Raw genomic sequence first — 19,488 nt, forward strand, 5'->3', positions numbered from 1 at the left:
CATGGTCCTGAAAAATGTTGTCTGATTTTTACTATGTACTGTACCAGCAGTTATGGTCGAAATGACAATAAAAGTGATTTGACTTGACTTGAAGTATTTTTTACTTAGCCTAGGATTTTTATTCTGCCGTATAAATGATGAAATTTTAGAATCAATAGTATCGAAAAAGGATTTAGGAATAAAGATTTGTATTGCTTGGAAAAGATATAAAAATTTAGGTAAAATAATAATTTTAATAGCATTAATTTGCCCAATCAGTGATATAGACAGTAAGGACCATTTTGTAAGCAATTGTTTGACCTGAGCTATTAAAGGTAAAAAATTGACGTTAAATAAATCCTTAAGTTTTTTAGTAATCTTAACACCTAGATAAGTAAAATAATCTGTAACCAATCTAAATGGTAAAGTCTATAAATTGGAATTTGGATATTTAAAGGAAACAGTTCACTCTTATTAAGATTCAGTTTGTAATCAGGAAAGTTACTAAACTGAGCGAGCAAGGATATAGCAGCAGGAATGGATTTCTCAGGATTCAAAATATATAATAGCAAATCATCTGCATATAATGATAACTTGTGTATCACATTTCCATGGGAAATGCCAAATATAGAAGGTGAGTCACGAATAGCAATAGCTAATGGTTCCGGGGCAATATCAAATAACAATGGGCTAAGAGAACAACCTTGCCTAGTGCCACGAAACAACTGAAAAAAAGGAGATCTTATATTATTGGTAAGTATCGAAGCCATTGGGGCATAATATATCAACTTAACCCAAGATATAAATTGTGGGCTAAAATTAAATTTCTCAAGCATACTAAATAAGTATGGCCATTCAACTCTATTGAACGCTTTCTCAGCATCCAATGAGATGACTCATTCTGGTGTTCTACATGAAGGAGTATAAACAATATTCATTAATCGCCTAATATTAAAGGCCAAATGGCGGTTTTTAATAAATCCGGTTTGATCAACTGAAATATTTTGAGGCGATACATTCTCCAATCTAGTTGCCACTATTTTCAAAATGATCTTAGAATCTACATTCAATAAGGATATAGGCTTATATGATGTGCATTCAGTGGGATCTTTATCTTTTTTAAGAATTAAGGAAATAGAGGCACCATAAAAAGATTGTGGTAATTTACCTATAAATAATGCATCCTTAAAGATTTTACATAACCAGGGAGAAAGTATAGTAGAGAAGGACATGATTTGAGAGTTAGGGGGCAAAAGTTTAAGGGTAACACGAGGGGGAATTTCTTTACTCAGAGAGTGGTAGCTGTGTGGAATGAGCTTCCAGTAGAAGTGGTAGAGGTAGGTTTGGTATTGTCATTTAAAGTATAATTGGATAGGAATATGGACAGGAAGAGAATGGAGGGTTATGGGCTGAGTGCGGGCCAATGGGACTAGGTGAGTGTAAGCGTCAGCATAGACTAGAAGGGCCGAGATGGCCTGTTTCCATGCTGTAATTGTTATATGGTTATATGGTTATAAGGATTTTAAAAATTCTACTGTATAACCATCTGGGCCAGGTGCTTTACCTGAATTCATTGAAGAAATAGCATCTTTTATTTCTTGTTCCATAATAGGAGCATTTAATACTAAATGTTCATTAGGTGATAATTTCGGAACATTCAATTTCCTTAAGAATTCATGCATTATAGTAGGGTCATCAGGAGATTCTGATTGATATAAGGAGGTATAAAATTCTTGAAAAGATTGTTTATCTCATCATGATAAGATTTGTTTATCTCATCAGGATCAACCATCATAGTTCCATCTCGTTTACGAATTTTAATAATCTGACATTTAACCGAAGCATATTTCAAATGGCGAGCCAATAGTTTACCAGATTTATCACTATGTATATTAAATTGACTCCTAGACTTAATTGATTTTCAATCAAGGATGTTAAAAGTAAGTTATGCTGTTAAAAAGTAAAGTTCGAAACTTTTTTTATAAAGATCCTGACTAGGAGCAATAGGGAATATCTTGTCAATTGCTTTAATCTTATCAACCAACATACAAATCTCTTTATTAATTTGTTTTTTCAATCCAGCAAAATATGAGATAATCTTGTCCATGGATGTATGCTTTAAAAGTATCCCATAAAACCCCGCTGGAAATTTCATCCATAGAGTTCGTTAAAAAGAAAAAAATCAATCTGTTCCTTAATGAAATTCACAAAATCCAAGTTATATAGTAATACAGAATTAAATCGCTATTGTCCAAAACTAGAAGGCGTATCCATTAGTTTAATAGAGAGTTTCAGGGGCGCATGGTCAGAGATGCCAATGGAATCATAATTGCAGTCAGTAACAGAGAGAATTAAACGAGAGTCAATAAAAAGGTAGTCAATTCTCGAATAAATATGATAAACATGAAAAAAGAATGAAAACTCTTTTTCCTTTGGATGTAGAAACCTCCAAATATCTGAAATTCCAAAATCAAGCATGAAGGAATTAATAAATGTAGCGGATTTATTCGGAAGTGCCTGATTAGACTTAGATCTATCCATTGAAGTATTTAGACATCAATTAAAATCTCCTCCCATTATCAACATATAGTAATTTAAATTAGGAAGGGATGTGAATAAGTGTTTAAAAAAGTCAGGATAATTAATATTTGGAGCATAAACATTAACCATAACCACTTTTTTATTACAGAGTAGTCCAGTGATTACCAAAAATCTACCATTTGAATCCGAAATTGTTTCATAATGAACAAATGAAATAGACGAATCTATAAAAATAGAAACACCTTTCACTTTAGCCTGGGAATTCGAATAGTATTATTGATCTTTCCAAAAGCTGAAAAAACACTGATTATTCTCTTTCCTCACATGAGTTTCCTGTGCAAAAATAATATGGCCATTCATTCTGTGGAATACCTTGAAATTTTTTTTCGTTTAATTGGATGGTTTGAACAGTTTGTATTCCACGAAACAAAATTAATAATCTTATCCATTATGATAAAACCAGTAATATGGTATGTAAAGGGTTAACCACAATACAAACTCATGAACTTGGAAGAGGAAAAAAGGTTCAAAGAGGAACCGGAAGTTACAACATATTGGACATTTTAGTAGTTTTGAAGTAGCCCTGGTGAAAAAATCTAATCTAGAAAGAAAGAACCCCCCTCCCCCACCCAAAAAGACCCAGAAAAAAGTTAGAGATTGGCCAAGAGATGAGCTAAAAGTAATTCATTCCCCATCTCTCCTGATGGCAGCCCAAAAGATAAAAGTTTTTAAAGAAATGCTACCCATAATCCAAAAAAATGACAAAAATTATCAAAAAAAACAAAAAAACTACTGCTATTTTTAGAAAAGGTTTAAATCATGGAACAGAGTACCTAGATAGTAGTATTTCAGGGAAAAGAGAAAGCAAGCACCAGTTCATGTTTTGATTATTTTCACGCATGAACAATTGAAAATGACGCAGCAGGAAAATAACGTCTTATGGGAAGAAGAAAGCAGGACGACATCTTAAAACGTAAAAAAAAGGAGAATGAATATAACTTTGTTCAAAAAAAAAAGAAATCAAACACCAAAACATCTGCTAAATAATTTCAAAAAATCAAAAAAAAAGCTGAATCCCAAAAGGGAACAGAAAAGTTAATCGAGAAATACTGAAAATACCTACAGTACAAACCACAAAAAGAGAACCCTCACATTCTAACTGACCCAATCAATAAGCTGGTAAATAGCTTAGAAATTTAAGTAAAAACCAAAAAAAAAGGAACCCAAATTAGCCTGTAGCAGAGGAAGTTTGCTGGTTGAAAATTTTTTGAGCTTCGTTTAATGTCTTGAAGAGACAACGGTAATTATCATAGAGAACGATTCTCAGTCTAGCAGGGAAAAGCAGAGCTGGTCTGAGACCCATTCGAAAAAATTCTGATATCAGAGGCTTAAGCACCATTCGTTCCTTCAGAACCTCAGGGCTGAAATCTTCAGCAAAGCAGAATTTGAAACCTTTAAATTTGAACATGCCTTTCCGCCGAGCAAAGTGAATCAGACATTCCTTGATATGAAGATAATGGAGATGAATAATTACTGGCCATGGATGATTGGATTTTGGACGTAATGAGCGATGGACATGGAGGGGCGTCCAGGACTTCTGTGCCAAACATATTGAATAAAAATTGAGAAAAGAACTTGATAGGATCACCCTCCTCAACATCTTCAGGGAGCCCGATTATCCGTAGATTCTGTCTTCGAGATCGATTTTCAAGGCCGGAAACTTTAGATTTATAATGATCCAGTTGTTGAGACATCAAAGCTAAATTTTGTTCCAAAGTTGCAATCCTTCGGTCTCTTTGCCGAGCACCTTTGTCAAGTTCTGAAATTTGTGCTTGCTGCAGTTCAACTTCACGTTTAAGTGATCTAAAATTATCCTCAACCATCTTTAAAACTCCTTTGAACATGACGAATTTTTGAGTGAGTTTATCATCTATAAGTTTCCACATTGTTTCTAAAGTTAACGGAAGCTGCTTAGATTGTTTAGAATCACCATCTTTTTTTTCCATTAGGATCTGAATCTTTCCTGTTTTTTGCTTCTCATGATCTGGTATTCATTTCCAGCAAATTAAAGTCAAAGTCCAAAAATATGTCTATAACATAAACCTTTTGGTGTAGGTATAAAAGAGAGTAAATAGGGGTAGCTACAGGTTATAAAAGTGAAGGGAATGGAGCAAAGCCAAATTAAATCTCACTCCATGAACGCCACCAGAAGACTCCCAAAATTATAATTTTTTGTTAACTATGCTCCTCTATACATAAAAAATTACTAAAAAAAAAGGATTCAGAAAGCGTCAACTTACATCATTTGAAAATGTTGAATAAATGGCCTCCAAGTTTCTTCAAATTTAACCAAGGGGTCCATAGTCCTGCTTCTAATTTTTTTCCAAATTTAGACAGGCTATCGTTTGGGAAAACTATTGAAATATGGTAGGTGGGTTGGAATCTTTCCATTTAAGCAAAATGGATCTTTTGGTTATTAATGTCATGAAAGCAGTTAAACGACAAGCTGATGAGGATAAATGACTGGAGTCTATCACTGGTAGTCCAAAGATTGCAGTAATAGGATGAGGTCGTAAATCAACACACAGAACTACTGAAATAATATCAAAAATATCTTTCCAATATTTTCCTAACAGAGGACAAGACCAGAACATATGTGTCAAAGAAGCTACTTCAGAATTACATCTATCACAAACAGCGTTTATATGATGATAATAAATAGCTAACTTATCCTTGGACATATGAGCCCTATGAACCACCTTAAATTGTATCAAAGCATGTCTGGCACACATTGAAGAAGTATTAACTAGTTTAAGAATTTTCTCCTATTTCTCTGTAGATAAAGATATTTGAAGTTCTGTCTCCCACTCATTATTAATTTTATCAGAAGTACCTAGATGTATTTTTGTAATCAGATCATAAATAATTGCTATTAAACCCTTCTGAAAGGCATTTAAACCTAAATTTTTTTCAGTAACTTCGAATTGATGTGAAATCGGATAGGTAGGTAAAGTGGCATTCAGGAAGTTTCTAATCTGTAAGTATCTGAAAAAGTGTTATCTAGGCAAATTATATTTATTAGACAACTGTTCAAAAGACATAAAACAATCATCCATAAATAAATCACGAAAGAATGTTATTCCTTTTGTTTTCCATAGCAAAAAAGCTTGATCAATTCTAGATTGTTGGAAAAAAATTTAGATACAATAGAGCTTGACAGGATAAATTTATTCAATACTAAAAATTTATGAAATTGAAACCATATTCGTATTGTGAGTTTAACTATTGGATTTATCATTTGTTTATTCAGTTTAGTAAATACAACGGGAAGCGCAGCTCCTAAAATAGAAGCCAATGAAAACCCCTGTACAGACTCCCTCTCGAGGTACATCCATCGTGGGGATTGAATTTCATCCAACTCTTATGTCCAAAACGTTAAATATTGAATATTAATTGCCCAATAATAAAATCGAAGATTCAGCAAAGCCAAACCGCCTTCCTTTTTTGATTTCTGTAAATATTTCTTACTTAACCTGGGATTTCTATATTGCCATATTTATGAAGAAATTTTAGAATCAATAATATCTAAAAAAAGATTTAGGAATGAAAATTGATACTGCCTGAAATAGATACAGAAATTTAGGTAAAATAAACATCTTAATAGCATTAATTCTACTGATCAAAGAAAAGGACAGTAAGGACCATTTAGTAAACAGTTGTTTAATATGATCAATTAAAGGTAAAAAATTAACTTTAAATATATCCTTATACTTCTTAGTAATTTTAACTCCCAAATAAGTAAAATAATCAGTAACTAATCTAAATGGTGATGGTCTGTAAATAGGAATTTGCATATTTAATGGGAAAAGCACACTCTTATCAAGATTCAATTTATACCCAGAAAAACTGCAGGAATGGATTTCTCTGGGTTAGAAATATATAATAACACGTTATCTGCATATAGTGATAATTTATGCATCCCATTCCCACGAATAATGCCAAATATATTAGGTGAATCACGAATAGCAATTGCCAAGGGCTCCAGGACAATATCAATTAATAGAGGACTTAAAGGACAGCCCTGTCTAGTACCTCAAAAAAGCCTAAAAAAAAGGGGATCTCTGATTATTGGTAAACATGGCAGCCAAGGGTGTATGATATAACAATTGAATCCAAGATATAAATTTTGAACTGAAATTAAATTTCTCAAGTATATTGAATAAATACTCCCATTCAAGTCTTTCAAAAGCCTTCTCGGAGTCAAGCGAAATAACACATTCTGAAGTATTAGATGAAGTAGTGTATACAATGTTCATTAACCTCCTAAAATTAAAATGTGAATAACAATTTTTAATAAATCCTGTCTCATCCTCAGAAGTAATTTGAGGCAATATCTTCTCTAATCTAATTGCTAATATTTTGGAAAAGATTTTAGAATCCACATTCAACAAAGATATAGGCCTATATGATGTACATTCAGTGGGATCTTTTATAGGAATTAAGGAAATAGATGCTTCATAAAAGGATTGTGGTAATTTACCTACTAATAAAGAATCTTTAAAAACTTTTCATAACCAGGGAGAGAGCGAATCTGAAAAGTTTTTAAAAGATTCAGCTATATAACCATCTAGACCGGGTGCTTTACCTGAGTTTATTGAAAAACTTGCCTTCTTTATTTCCTCTTCAGTAATGGGTGCATCTAATACTAAACATTCATCAACTGGTAATTCTGGAAAATTTAGTTTGTTTAAAAATTCATACATTATAGTAGGATCATTAGGAAATTCTGATTGATATAAATTAGTATAAAATTCTTGAAAAGATTTGTTAATTTCATCATGGTTAACAATCTCATCTATGAACTCTATTAATCTGACGTTTCGCCAAAGCAGCTTTCAATCGATTAGACAACAATTTATCCGATTTGCCTCCATGTATATAGAATTGACTCCTAGATTTAAGTAATTGGTTTTCAATCGGAGATGTTAATAACAAACTATATTGCATTTGAAGTTCAACTCTCTCTTTATAAAGCTCCAAATTGGGAGCAATAGAATATTTTATATCAATATCTTTAATCTTATCAGCCAATGTACGTATCTCACTATTAATTCGTTTTTTCAATCTGGCAGAATACGAAATAATTTGTCGGTGGATATATGCTTTAAAGGTATCCCATAATATCCCACTGGAAATTTCTTCCATTGAATTAGATGAAAAGAAAAATGCAATCTGTTCTTTAATGAAATTAACAATATTTAAATCCTGAAGCAAAATAGAGTTGAACCGTCTTTGTCTAGTATTAAAAGTTACATCACTAAATTTAATTGATAATTTCAGAGGTGCATGGTCAGAAATGGCGATTGCATCATACTCACAGGTGGTGACAGACGAAACTAAACAAGAATCAATAAAGAAGTAATCGATTCTAGAGTAATTATGATAAACATGGGAAAAAGAGAACTGTTTATCATTAGGATATAAAAACCTCCAAATTTCTAAAATTCCCATGTCAACTAAAAAGGAATTAATAAAAGTAGCAGATTTATTTGGAAGTACCTGATTGGGCGCAGACCTATCCAACATAGGATTCAAACAACAATTAAAATATCCGCCCATTATTATATATTGTAATATATTATTCTATATTAAATATATTCATTTAAATTGGGAAGAGATATAAATAGCTGCTTAAAAAATTCAGGGTAGTCTGTATTTGGTGCATAAACATTAGCCAAAACTACTTTTTGGTTATAAAGTAAACCAGTAATTAATAGAAATCTACCATATGGATCTGAAATTGTTTCAAAATGAACAAATGAGATCGAAGGGTCTATAAAAATGGAAACACCTTTCACTTTGTTCCATGAATTAGAGTGAAACTGTTGTTCTTTCCAAAACCTAAAAACGTGTTGATTATCTTCCTTCTTCACATGAGTCTCCTGTGCAAACATAATCTGAGCATTCAATCTATGAAAAACCTTGAAAATCTTCTTCCGTTTAATTGGATGATTCAAACCATTTGTGTTCCATGAAACAAAGTTAATAATATTATCCATTTTCCTTAAATAAACCATATGGTATGTAAAGGGTTAACCAAGTTGCATAGGAAACTCATGAACCAGGAGGAGGAAAAAAGTTTAAAGAGGAACTGGAAGTTACGACAATGCAGATATTTTTGTAGTTTCAATGCAGCCCAAATGAAGAATACTAGACTAACAAAAGACCCCACCTCCTTCCCCAAAGAAAAGAAACCTGACAAATAGGCAACCAGAAAGCTATCTAAGACCCACCCAACCCCCATCTCTCTTGGTGGCAAGTCTCCAAATTCTAAGAGAAAGAAAACTCCCCATAGCCAAAACATTACAAAAGAATGCCAAACACAGACTACGTGAAAAAAACTTTTCTAGACAATTTAAAAAACAAGGTCTTAAAAATAAAGCAGAGCACAATCTTCATGGTAATTAATCACCAAGTAAAAGTCTTAATAATTTCCTAAAACAAACAATTAAGAAAGCGTTACAAAGGTTTTTAGGAATGGTTGGGTATTACTGTAAGTTTTGTAAGAACTTCGCAGACATCGCTCTCCCTCTAATGAAACTCCTAGGGAAGAGTGAAAGATTTGTGTGGAGTGAGCTTTTCCAGCAGGCATTTGAATGCCTGGAAACCATCCCGTGTTATCACCCTGTGCTCAAAGCACCTGATTTCACTAAACCATTTTCAATTGCGGTAGACGTCAGTGATGAAGCTGTCGGGGTAGTATTGTTGCAAAAGGGTGACGATGAAATTGAACATCCAGTAGCTTATTTCTCCAAGAAATTTGATGCGCACCAGAAAAATTACTGTACTGTTAAAAAAGAGTTGTTATCACTCATTTTAGCATTGCAACATTTTGATGTCTACATGAGTCCTGCGCAGAAACCACTTGTGGTTTACACGGACTCATGTAGACCATAATCCATTCATGTTTCTGAGGAAAATAAAGGATAAGAATAGGTTACTTAACTGGAGTCTGATCTTGCAAGAGTATGACATGGAAATAAAACACGTGAAAGGTACTGACAATGTTATAGCAGACTGCTTGTCCAGATGTTAAGTTCAAGTTTGTATACGCTTTGCTATGTTACCTGATAATTATACATGTATTGCTTTAAGCTGCATAATCAATAGTTAAGGCAAAAATTTTGCTGCTTCATCAAAAGTTTTCTTAAAAGGAGGGAGGTGTGACGAGATCTGAAAGATTATCCAAAGTGGACTGTTCCTTTAAAAAGAGAGAGAGGGAGTGGACAGCATGAGAACTATTTCAGGGAGAGAGAGAAACAAAAGCCTGTGAGTTGCCATACAAGCAGCAAGGCAGAGCTATATGATGGACAGCTGGAGTTCAGCAGTTGTGCAATATATACAAGGTCAACTAGCTTTGTAATCAGACACACGACACACGCCAGACAACAGAGACAAGGAAGACACTGAGCTTAGTGTGCCCACGACCAAGGTGGGGTGCTTGCTCACAGTGTGGTCAAAGGGGTGACCGGTGGGAAGCTATCGGTGTGTTTAACCCTGGCCTGGGTTGATAGCTTACCGTGGAAAACCGGCATTCTTGTGTTCGTTGTCACAGTCGGTGACTTTAATAAGTTTCGGGAGCAGGAAGACGACGTGGAAGATTCGACGGCATCGGTACTGGGAAGACAAAATGTCTCCCTCTCTCTCTTCAACCTACTCAATTCAAATTCCAGAACTGAACTGACTTCTTACCCATACCACCGTAAGACTGTATCATTTTATCACCTGAGCTGGGGAAAGCTTGGGAACATTATTTACTCACTTATATATGCATATATTCTGCTAACCTGTTTACCTTATCTTGTTTTATATTACTTTATCACGTAGTTACTAATAAAAGTGTTTATAATGGAAGACTCAGACTCCAGGTGTGTCCATTTCTGCTGGTTCTTTTTAACCCGTTATGGGGTACGTAACAAGGTGCAGTGGATCAGTCGTCGGTTCAGGTGCAGTGGATCAGAGTCCGTTATTCAGATTGCATGGTTCAGAATCAGTGTACTAGAGTCTGTGTTTCAGATGCAGTGGATCAGAGTCTGTGGTTCTGCTGCAGTGGATCAGAGTCTGTGGATCAGGTGCAGTGGATCAGAGTCCGTTATTCAGATTGCATGGTTCAGAATCAGTGTACTAGAGTCTGTGTTTCAGGTGCAGTGGATCAGAGTCCGTTATTCAGATTGCATGGTTCAGAATCAGTGTACTAGAGTCTGTGTTTCAGGTGCAGTGGATCAGAGTCTGTGGTTCAGGTGCAGTGTATCAGAGTGTGTGGTTCAGCAACAATGAATCACAGTCTGTGGTTGAGGTGCAGTGAATTCGAGTGGGTGGTTCAGGTGCAGTGGATCAGAGTGTAGTTCAGGACCATTGGATCACAGTCAAGTTTAGATGCAGTGGATCAGAGTGTAGTTCAGGACCATTGGATGACAGTCAAGTTTAGATGCAGTGGATCAGAGTGTAGTTTATTTGCAGTGCATCAGAGAGTGTGGTTCAGGTGCAGTGTATCAGAGCACATGGTTCTGGTGCAGTGGATCGAGTACATGGATCACGTGCAGTAGATCAGAGAGGATGTTACAGGTGCAGAGTATCAGAGAGTGTGGTTTAGGTTCAGTGGATCAGAGTGCATTGTTCAGGTGCAGTGAATCAGAGTTGTTGGTTCAGCTGAAGTGGATCAGAGTACATGGTTCAGGTACAGTGGATCAGTGTGGTTGATTCAGGTGCAGTGCAACAGAGAGGGTGGTTTGTGTGCAGTGGATCAGAGAGTGTACTTCAGGTGCCATGGATCAAATTCGGTGTTTCAGTTGCAGTGTATCAGAGTGCATGGTTCAGGTGCAGTGGATCAAAGTGGGTAATTCAGGTGCAGTGTAACAGAGACGGTTTTTTGGGTGCAGTGGATCAGAGAGTGCACATCAGCTGCAGTGGATCAGTGTGTGGTTCAGGTGCAGTTTCTCAGAGTGAGTGATACAGGTGCAATGGATCAATGTGCATTGTTCAGGTGCAGTGGATCAGAAAGTGTGGTTGATTCAGGTGCAGTGAATCAGAGTTGGTGGTTCAGGTGCAGTGAATTCTAGTGTACAGTCATGTGCAGAGTATCAGAGATTGTGATTCAGGTGCACTGGATCAGAGAGGATGGATCAAGTGCAGTGGATCAGAGTGTGTGGTTCAGGTGCAGTTGATCAGTGTGGTCGATTCAGGGGCAGTGAATCAGAGTTGGTGGATCAGGTGTGTGAATTCTAGTGCATGGTCATGTACAGAGGATCAGAGTTTGTGTTTCAGGTGCACTGGATCTGAGAGGGTGGTTCAAGTACAGTGGATCAGAGTGCATGTTTCAGGTGCAGTGGGTCAGAATGCATACTTGATATGCAATGCATAGTTGACGTGCAGTGTATTGAGTACATGGTTGAGGTGCAGTGGATCGAGTGCATGGTTCATGCAGTAGATCAGAGAGGATGTTACAGGTGCAGAGCATCAGAGAGTGTGGTTGAATTGTAGTGGATCAGAGTGGGTGCTTCAGTTGCTGTGGATCTGAGTGCATAGTTGATATGCATTTGTTTAGATTGCTAAGTTGAGGTGCAGTGAATCAGAGTACATGGTTCAGGTGCAGTGGATCAGAGTACATGATTCAGTTGCAGTAGATCTCAGTGCATCGTTCAAGTGCGTTGTATGAGAGTGTGGTTCAGGCAAAGTGGATTAGTGAGTGTGGTTCAGGTGCAGCGGATCGGAGTTCATGGTTCAGGTGCAGTGGATCAGAGTTCATGGTTCAGATGCAGTGGATCAGAGTTCATGGTTCAGGTGCAGTGGATCAGAGTTCATGGTTCAGATGCAGTGGATCAGAGTTCATGGTTCAGGTGCAGTGGATCAGAGTTCATGGTTCAGATGCAGTGGATCAGAGTTCATGGTTCAGGTGCAGCGGATCAGAGTTCATGGTTCAGATGCAGTGGATCAGAGTTCATGGTTCAGGTGCAGTGGATCAGAGTTCATGGTTCAGATGCAGTGGATCAGAGTTCATGGTTCAGGTGCAGTGGATCAGAGTTCATGGTTCAGATGCAGTGGATCAGAGTGTATGTTTCAGGTGCAGTGGATCAGAGTGTGGTTCTGGTGCAGTGGATTAGAGTACATGATTTTTGTGCAGTGGATCAGAGTGGGTGGTTCAGGTGCACTGGATCAGAATTTGTGGTTCAGGTGCAGTGGATCATGAGGAAAGCTACCAAAATATTTTCATTGATCATTATAATTGAATACACAAGTTTCTTTATAGCAAGGCCTTGCTGAGGCCACAGCTACAGTACTTCAGAAGGAATTGTTAATAATTGGAAGCAGCCCAGAGAAGATATACCAAATTAACAGCTGGAACCGGTGGGTGAATTTTAGGAAAGGCAGGGCAGTCTATGCATGTTATCAGCTAGAAGAGTGAGAGTGGTCTTGATTAGTGTACAGATCCTGAGGGGCTTAATGGGTATGTGTTGAGAGAAAATTACTTCTTTTGGCTGTCTCCAAAAATAGGGGACACTCTTTACAATTATGAGGTTACTCATTTAACAGAGCAGAGATAATACCTTTCTCTCATAATCTGTTGAACCTTTGGAATCCTCTTCCTCAAATGATAATGGAAGCAGTATCTCTGAATATTTTTGAGGCAGAGGTAATAGATTTTTGACAAACAAGGCATTGTTATGGTCCGGTCCGGAGCCCGCATTCCGGGTCTTGATCCGGTCCGCGGACTCCGGGTCTTGTAACCGTCCCTCCTTTCACCCTTGAGCCCAATTAGTCACACCTGTGGATCATCGTGGCTTGCTGGGGCTGAAGGAGGCGCACCTAATGCCCATCGGCTGGCAGTGTATATAGGGGCTCTGGGACTGAGTGGAGTTGGGTGTTGCTGTCCTGCCTATCCTGTTCCTCTGGCTGCCCCGGCTTGCAGTTCCCCTCATTAAAGACGAGTTCTTTGAGTAAGTCTGGCAGTCACCCTGGACCTAGTTCTCTTCCTATCCCTTGCCTCTGTCGGGCAAACCTGACTGGACTGCCGTTGCCCGGCGGGGGACTCTGCCCCTTTCTATCCTTCGCTGCTGACGGGTTGTGCCCCGCGACCTGCTCAGGCCCCGTGTTCCTGCCTGGGAGGTCTGGGCCCTACCTAGGAGTTATGCGGCCCGCCCAGAGGTCTCCGCCCCTATCTATCTCTCGTTGTCGATGAGTTGTGCCCCACTACCTACCCAGGTGTCCTGTGACCTGCCCAGGCCCCCATGTTCCTCCCTGGGAGGTCCGGGTCCTGCCTAGGAGTTATGCGGCCCGCCCAGTGAACTTCTAGACCCCACCTGAACTCCGGGATCCTGTCCTGCCTGATCTCCAGGATCCACCTTGCCTGAACTCCAGGATCCTCCTTGCCTGAACTCTAAGACTCCCCCGGAACCCCAGAATCACCTTGAACATCACGTCCCTCACGCACACCACAGTCACCACATCTTGTCTATCGTTTAGTTGTTCCCGTCCTGCCTCTAGTACTTCAGTGCCTGCGTCCTGCACTTGGGTCCAGCCTCCTGTCTCCTTATGACAGAACGACCCCCCCCCCCCCCAGCATGGACCCAGCAACGCAGGCACTGTAGTCATGACCCGTCACCCTGGGGTCCCCTATTGTCTGAACATTTCCCCTCCCCCACCCACCCGTATCTTCTTTAGCTCTAGAGACCCTCCTCGGTCGCCTGGCGGCTCTCTTTGACGGGGGTGGGGGGGGGGGGTACTGTTATAGTCTGGTCTGGAGCCCACATTCCAGGTCTTGATCTGGTCCGCGGTCTCCGGACTCCGGGTCTTATAGCCGTCCCTCCTTTCGCCCTTGAGCCCAATTAGTCACACCTGTGGATCATCGTGGCTTGTTGGGGCTCAAGGAGGCGCACCTGATGCCCATCGGCTGGCGGTGTACATAGGGGACTCTGGGACTGAGTGGAGTTGGTGGGTTGTCCTGCCTATCCTGGGATCCGCCTTGCCTGAACTCTAAGACTCTCCCGGAACCCCAGAATCACCTTGAACGTCACGTCCCTCATGCACACCACGGTCACCACATCTTGTCTATCGTTTAGTTGTTCCCGTCCTGCCCCTAGTACTTCAGTGCCTGCGTCCTGCACTTGGGTCCAGCCTCTTGTCCCCTTGTGACAGGCATAGAAAGTGCCTTAACATACATGAAAAATTGAAGTTTATACACTCACTTTGGAAATAATTTCTTTCTACTCAAAAGTTTTTGGTACTATTCTCTAGATTCCTCTTGGAGATATCAGATGGAGAAATACCTTGTGCCTCTGAATGGAAGGGACCCTCACTGTTATTCAGGAGTCAACTCTTTCACTAAGGGTGGGTGAACAGCTTTGAAGTACCTTTCACTATGGGTGATAGCAAACAAAAACAGTTTCTTCAGTTCTCCTTCAGACCAAACATCACAATGGAGAAGAAATGTGATCTAAGTGACTTTGATATTGGAATGATTGCTGGTGCCAGACAGGTGGTTTGAGTATCTCAGGAACTGCGGATCTGCTGGGATTTTCATACACAACAATTTCTAGATTTTATGGAGAATAGTGCAAAACTCAAACAAACAAAAACAGCCAGTGAGCAGTAGTTCTGTGGACAAAAAATTGCCTTGTTAATAAGAGAGGACAGAAGAGAAAGGTCAGACTGGTTCAAGCTGACAGGAAGGCAACAATAGTGTGGTCTTGAGTTAAAAAGTGTACTGTATGAAAAGGATTTGAGCGTTCTGGTAGACCCATCACTATCAACATCCAGACAATGCACAGAAGTGATTAGGAAAGCCAATGGAAAATTGGGATATATAATGCACTCTGTGGAGTTCAAGTCTAGAGACGTTCTCCTTAAGCTGTATAATGTGTTTGTGAGGCAACACCTTGAGAGCTGTGTACAATTTTGGTTTCCATATTTTGTGAGAGATGAGAGGTCACTGGAGAGAGTTCAGAGAAGGATGACAAGACTCATTCCTGGTCTGTAGGGTATGAGTTATGAAGGATGATTGAAAGAATTAAAACTTTTTCACCTGAGTAGACGTAGAATGAGAGGAAACATGATAGAAATGTTCAAAACCAAATTTCAAATTTCTTCACACAGTGAGTTGTGGACCCATGGAACAAACTACCTAGCTGTGTAGTTGAGAGTAGTATTTTAGAGACTTTCAAATCTAAACTTAACAGCTATTTTGACACACTAAGTGAATAGTAATTTGGCAAGCTTTGTTGGGCCAAATGTCCTGCTCTTGTCAAAAGCCTTCTAATGTTCTAATAACTCACATGCCCATACATTACAACAGTGGTGTGCAGGAGAGCAACTCTAAAGGCACAAAGTGTTAAACCTTGAAGTGGATGGGATACTGGAGGTACCTAATAAAATGGCCACTGAGTGTATGTAGATGCAAAGATGACTGATTTCACTCTGGGCTGTGGTTGTTTCTAAAGCCAGCCCTATATACTGGTCATCCAGGTCTTATGAATACTGGATTTATGTATAGTCTGCAGTTACAAAAAGTGCTTGGGAGACCGGAGGCATGAGTTTGCTGGTCGCTGCAGGGTGCAGGTGACTGGCCTTGGTAGTAGCTGGAATTCTGCCACTTGGGACTCAAGAAGAAAGTTAATATGTTCATATGTTCCATGCTCTCACCCCACCTTCCCGCCACCTTAACAGTGATAGTCTCTCTTGTCCTTACCTACCACTCCATGAGCCTCCAACTCCAACACGTCATCCTCTGCAACTTCCACCAAAAGGATCCTACCATTAAACATATCTTTACCTTCCCCTTCACCTTCACTTTCTGCAGGGATTGTTCCTTCCATTATTCCTTGTCCATGTGCCACTCCCCACCCCCTTCCCCCGGGACAACCCTACAAGTGGCCTAAGTGCTACACCTGCCCATTCACCTCCTCTCTCCTCCATTGAGGGCCCCAAACAGTCCTTCCAATTGGGGCAATGCTTCACCTGTGAATCTGCTGGGGTTGTCTATGTCCCGTGCCCCCTCTGCGGCCTTCTCTACAATAGTGAGAATTTACCATCGTAAATAGGGGGACCACTTCGTCAAGCACCTTCGCTCCGTCCACCAAAAGCAGAACTTCCCGATGGCTAAACGTTTTAATTCTGATTCCCATTCCTGTTCTAACATGTCGGCCCTGGCCTCCTCTTCTGCCAAGATGAAGCCACCCTCAGGGTGGAGGAGCAACACCTTATATTCCATCTGGATAGCCTCCAACTGATGGCATGAATATCCCCTCTTCTATTCCCTACTCTGGCCTCTCACCTCTTCTCAACTGCCTATCGACTCCCCTGGGACCACTCCTCTTTTCCTTTCTCCTATAGTCCACTCTCCTCTCCTATCAGATTCCTTTTTCTCCAGTCCTTTATCTTTCTAAGTCACCTGGCTTCACCTATCACCTTCTAGCCATCAACCTTCCCCTCCCCACGCCTTTCCCCTTCCTTCTCAGTCCTGTAAAAAGGCCTTGGCTCAAAATGGCAACTATCTATTCATTTCCATACATACTGACTGGCCTGCTGAGTTCCTCCAGCATTTTGTGTGTGTTGCTTTTAATATGTCGATGTCCATTTTGTGAATTTTATCTAGACACACCACCAATGGCAGCAGTCATCCTTAAAGTAGTCAATAGCATTTAAAACCTTGTCTGCAGTGAAATCTTTAAAAGAATATCATTATTCATCTGAGTTAGGCTGGATTTGTTAATATCAGTTTTATTATTAAGAACAGCAAAACAAGACATAGAAACATAGAAGCATAGAAAATAAGTGCAGGAGTAAGCCATTCGGCCCTTCGAGCCTGCACCGCCATTCAGTATGATCATGGCTGATCATCCAACTCAGAGCCCTGTACCTGCTTTCTCTCCATACCCCCTGATCCCTTTAGCCACAAGGGCCATATCTAACTTCCTCTTAAATATAGCCAATGAACCGGCCTCAACTGTTTCCTGTGGCAGAGAATTCCACAGATTCACCACTCTCTGTGTGAAGAAGTTTTTCCTCATCTTGGTCCTAAAAGGCTTCCCCTTTATCCTTAAACTGTGACTCCTCGTTCTGGACTTCCCCAACATCAGAAACAATCTTCCTGCATCTAGCCTGTCCAATCCCTTTAGAATTTTATACGTTTCAATAAGATCCCCCCTCAATCTTCTAAATTCCAGTGAGTATAAGCCTAGTCGATCCAGTCTTTCTTCATATGAAAGTCCAGCCATCCCAGGAATCAATCTGGTGAACCTTCTCTGTACTCCCTCTATGGCAAGAATGTCTTTCCTCAGATTAGGGGACCAAAACTGCACACAATATTCTAGGTGCAGTCTCACCAAGGCCTTGTACAACTGCAGTAGAACCTCCCTGCTCCTGTACTCAAATCCTTTTGCTATGAATGCCAACATACCATTTGCCTTTTTCACCGCCTGCTGTACCTGTATGTCCACATTCAATGACTGGTGTACAATGACACCCAGGTCTCGTTGCATCTCCCCGTTTCCTAATCGGCCACCGTTCAGATAATAATCTGTTTTCCAGTTCTTGCAACCAAAGTGGATAACCTCACATTTATCCACATTAAATTGCATCTGCCATGAATTTGCCCACTCACCTAACCTATCCAAGTCACCCTGCATCCTCTTAGCATCCTCCTCACAGCTAACACCACCGCCCAGCTTCGTGTCATCCACAAACTTGGAGATGCTGCATTTAATTCCCTCATCTAAATCATTAATATATATTGTAAACAACTGGGGTCCCAGCACTGAGCCTTGCAGTACCCCACTAGTCACTGCCTGCCATTCTGAAAAGGTCCCGTTTACTCCCACTCTTTGCTTCCTGTCTGCCAACCAATTCTCTATCCACATCAATACCATACCCCCAATACCATGTGCTTTAAGTTTGCACACTAATCTCCTGTGTGGGACCTTGTCAAAAGCCTTTTGAAAATCTAAATATACCATATCCACTGGCTCTCCCCTATCCACTCTACTAGTTACATTTTCAAAAAATTCTATAAGATTCGTCAGACATGATTTTCCTTTCACAAATCCATGCTGACTTTGTCCGACGATTTCACCTCTTTCCAAATGTGCTGTTATCACATCTTTGATAACCGACTCTAGCATTTTCCCCACCACCGATGTCAGACTAACCGGCCTATAATTCCCCAGTTTCTCTCTCCCTCCTTTTCTAAAAAGTGGGGTTACATTAGCCACCCTCCAATCCTCAGGAACTAATCCAGAATCTAAGGAGTTTTGAAAAATTATCACTAATGCATCCGCTATTTCTTGGGCTACTTCCTAAGCACTCTGGGATGCAGACCATCTGGCCCTGGGGATTTATCTGCCTTTACCTTTAGTCTGTCCTGTACACCTCCATCATTGTGTGGTTTGGAGCCGCCACCAAGCAGGATAGAACCAGACTACAACGCACAGTGAGGACTGCCGAGCGCATCATTGGAGCCTCCCTGCCCTCTATTGTGGACCTGTACTCTTCCAGGTTGAAGAAGAGGGCGGGGAACATCATAAAGGACTCCTCCCATCCTGCGCACGAACTGTTTGATCTGCTTCCGTCTGGTAGGCGCTTCAGATCCCTCCAGACTAAGACTAATAGGCACTGGAGAAGTTTTTTCCCTACTGCAGTCACTTTGCTGAACAGTTAACTGCTGGTTAACTGCCGGTTAACTGTCGGCTAACTATTACTTGGATTGCACTACCTGTATGTATAATCTATATTTTCATTTATATTTATCATTATTATTGTTATGAGCAGAGAGACAACATCTGCCGGAAGTAAATTCCTTGTATGTGCATAGGTACTTGGCGATTAAAGTTTGATTCTGATTCTGATTCTGATTTAATCCCTTCAATTTACCTAACACCACTTCCCTACTAACATGTATTTCCCTCAGTTCCTCCATCT

The sequence above is a fragment of the Hemitrygon akajei genome, chromosome 21 (genome assembly GCF_048418815.1).
Source record: "Hemitrygon akajei chromosome 21, sHemAka1.3, whole genome shotgun sequence".
Classification (NCBI taxonomy): Eukaryota; Metazoa; Chordata; class Chondrichthyes; order Myliobatiformes; family Dasyatidae; genus Hemitrygon; species Hemitrygon akajei.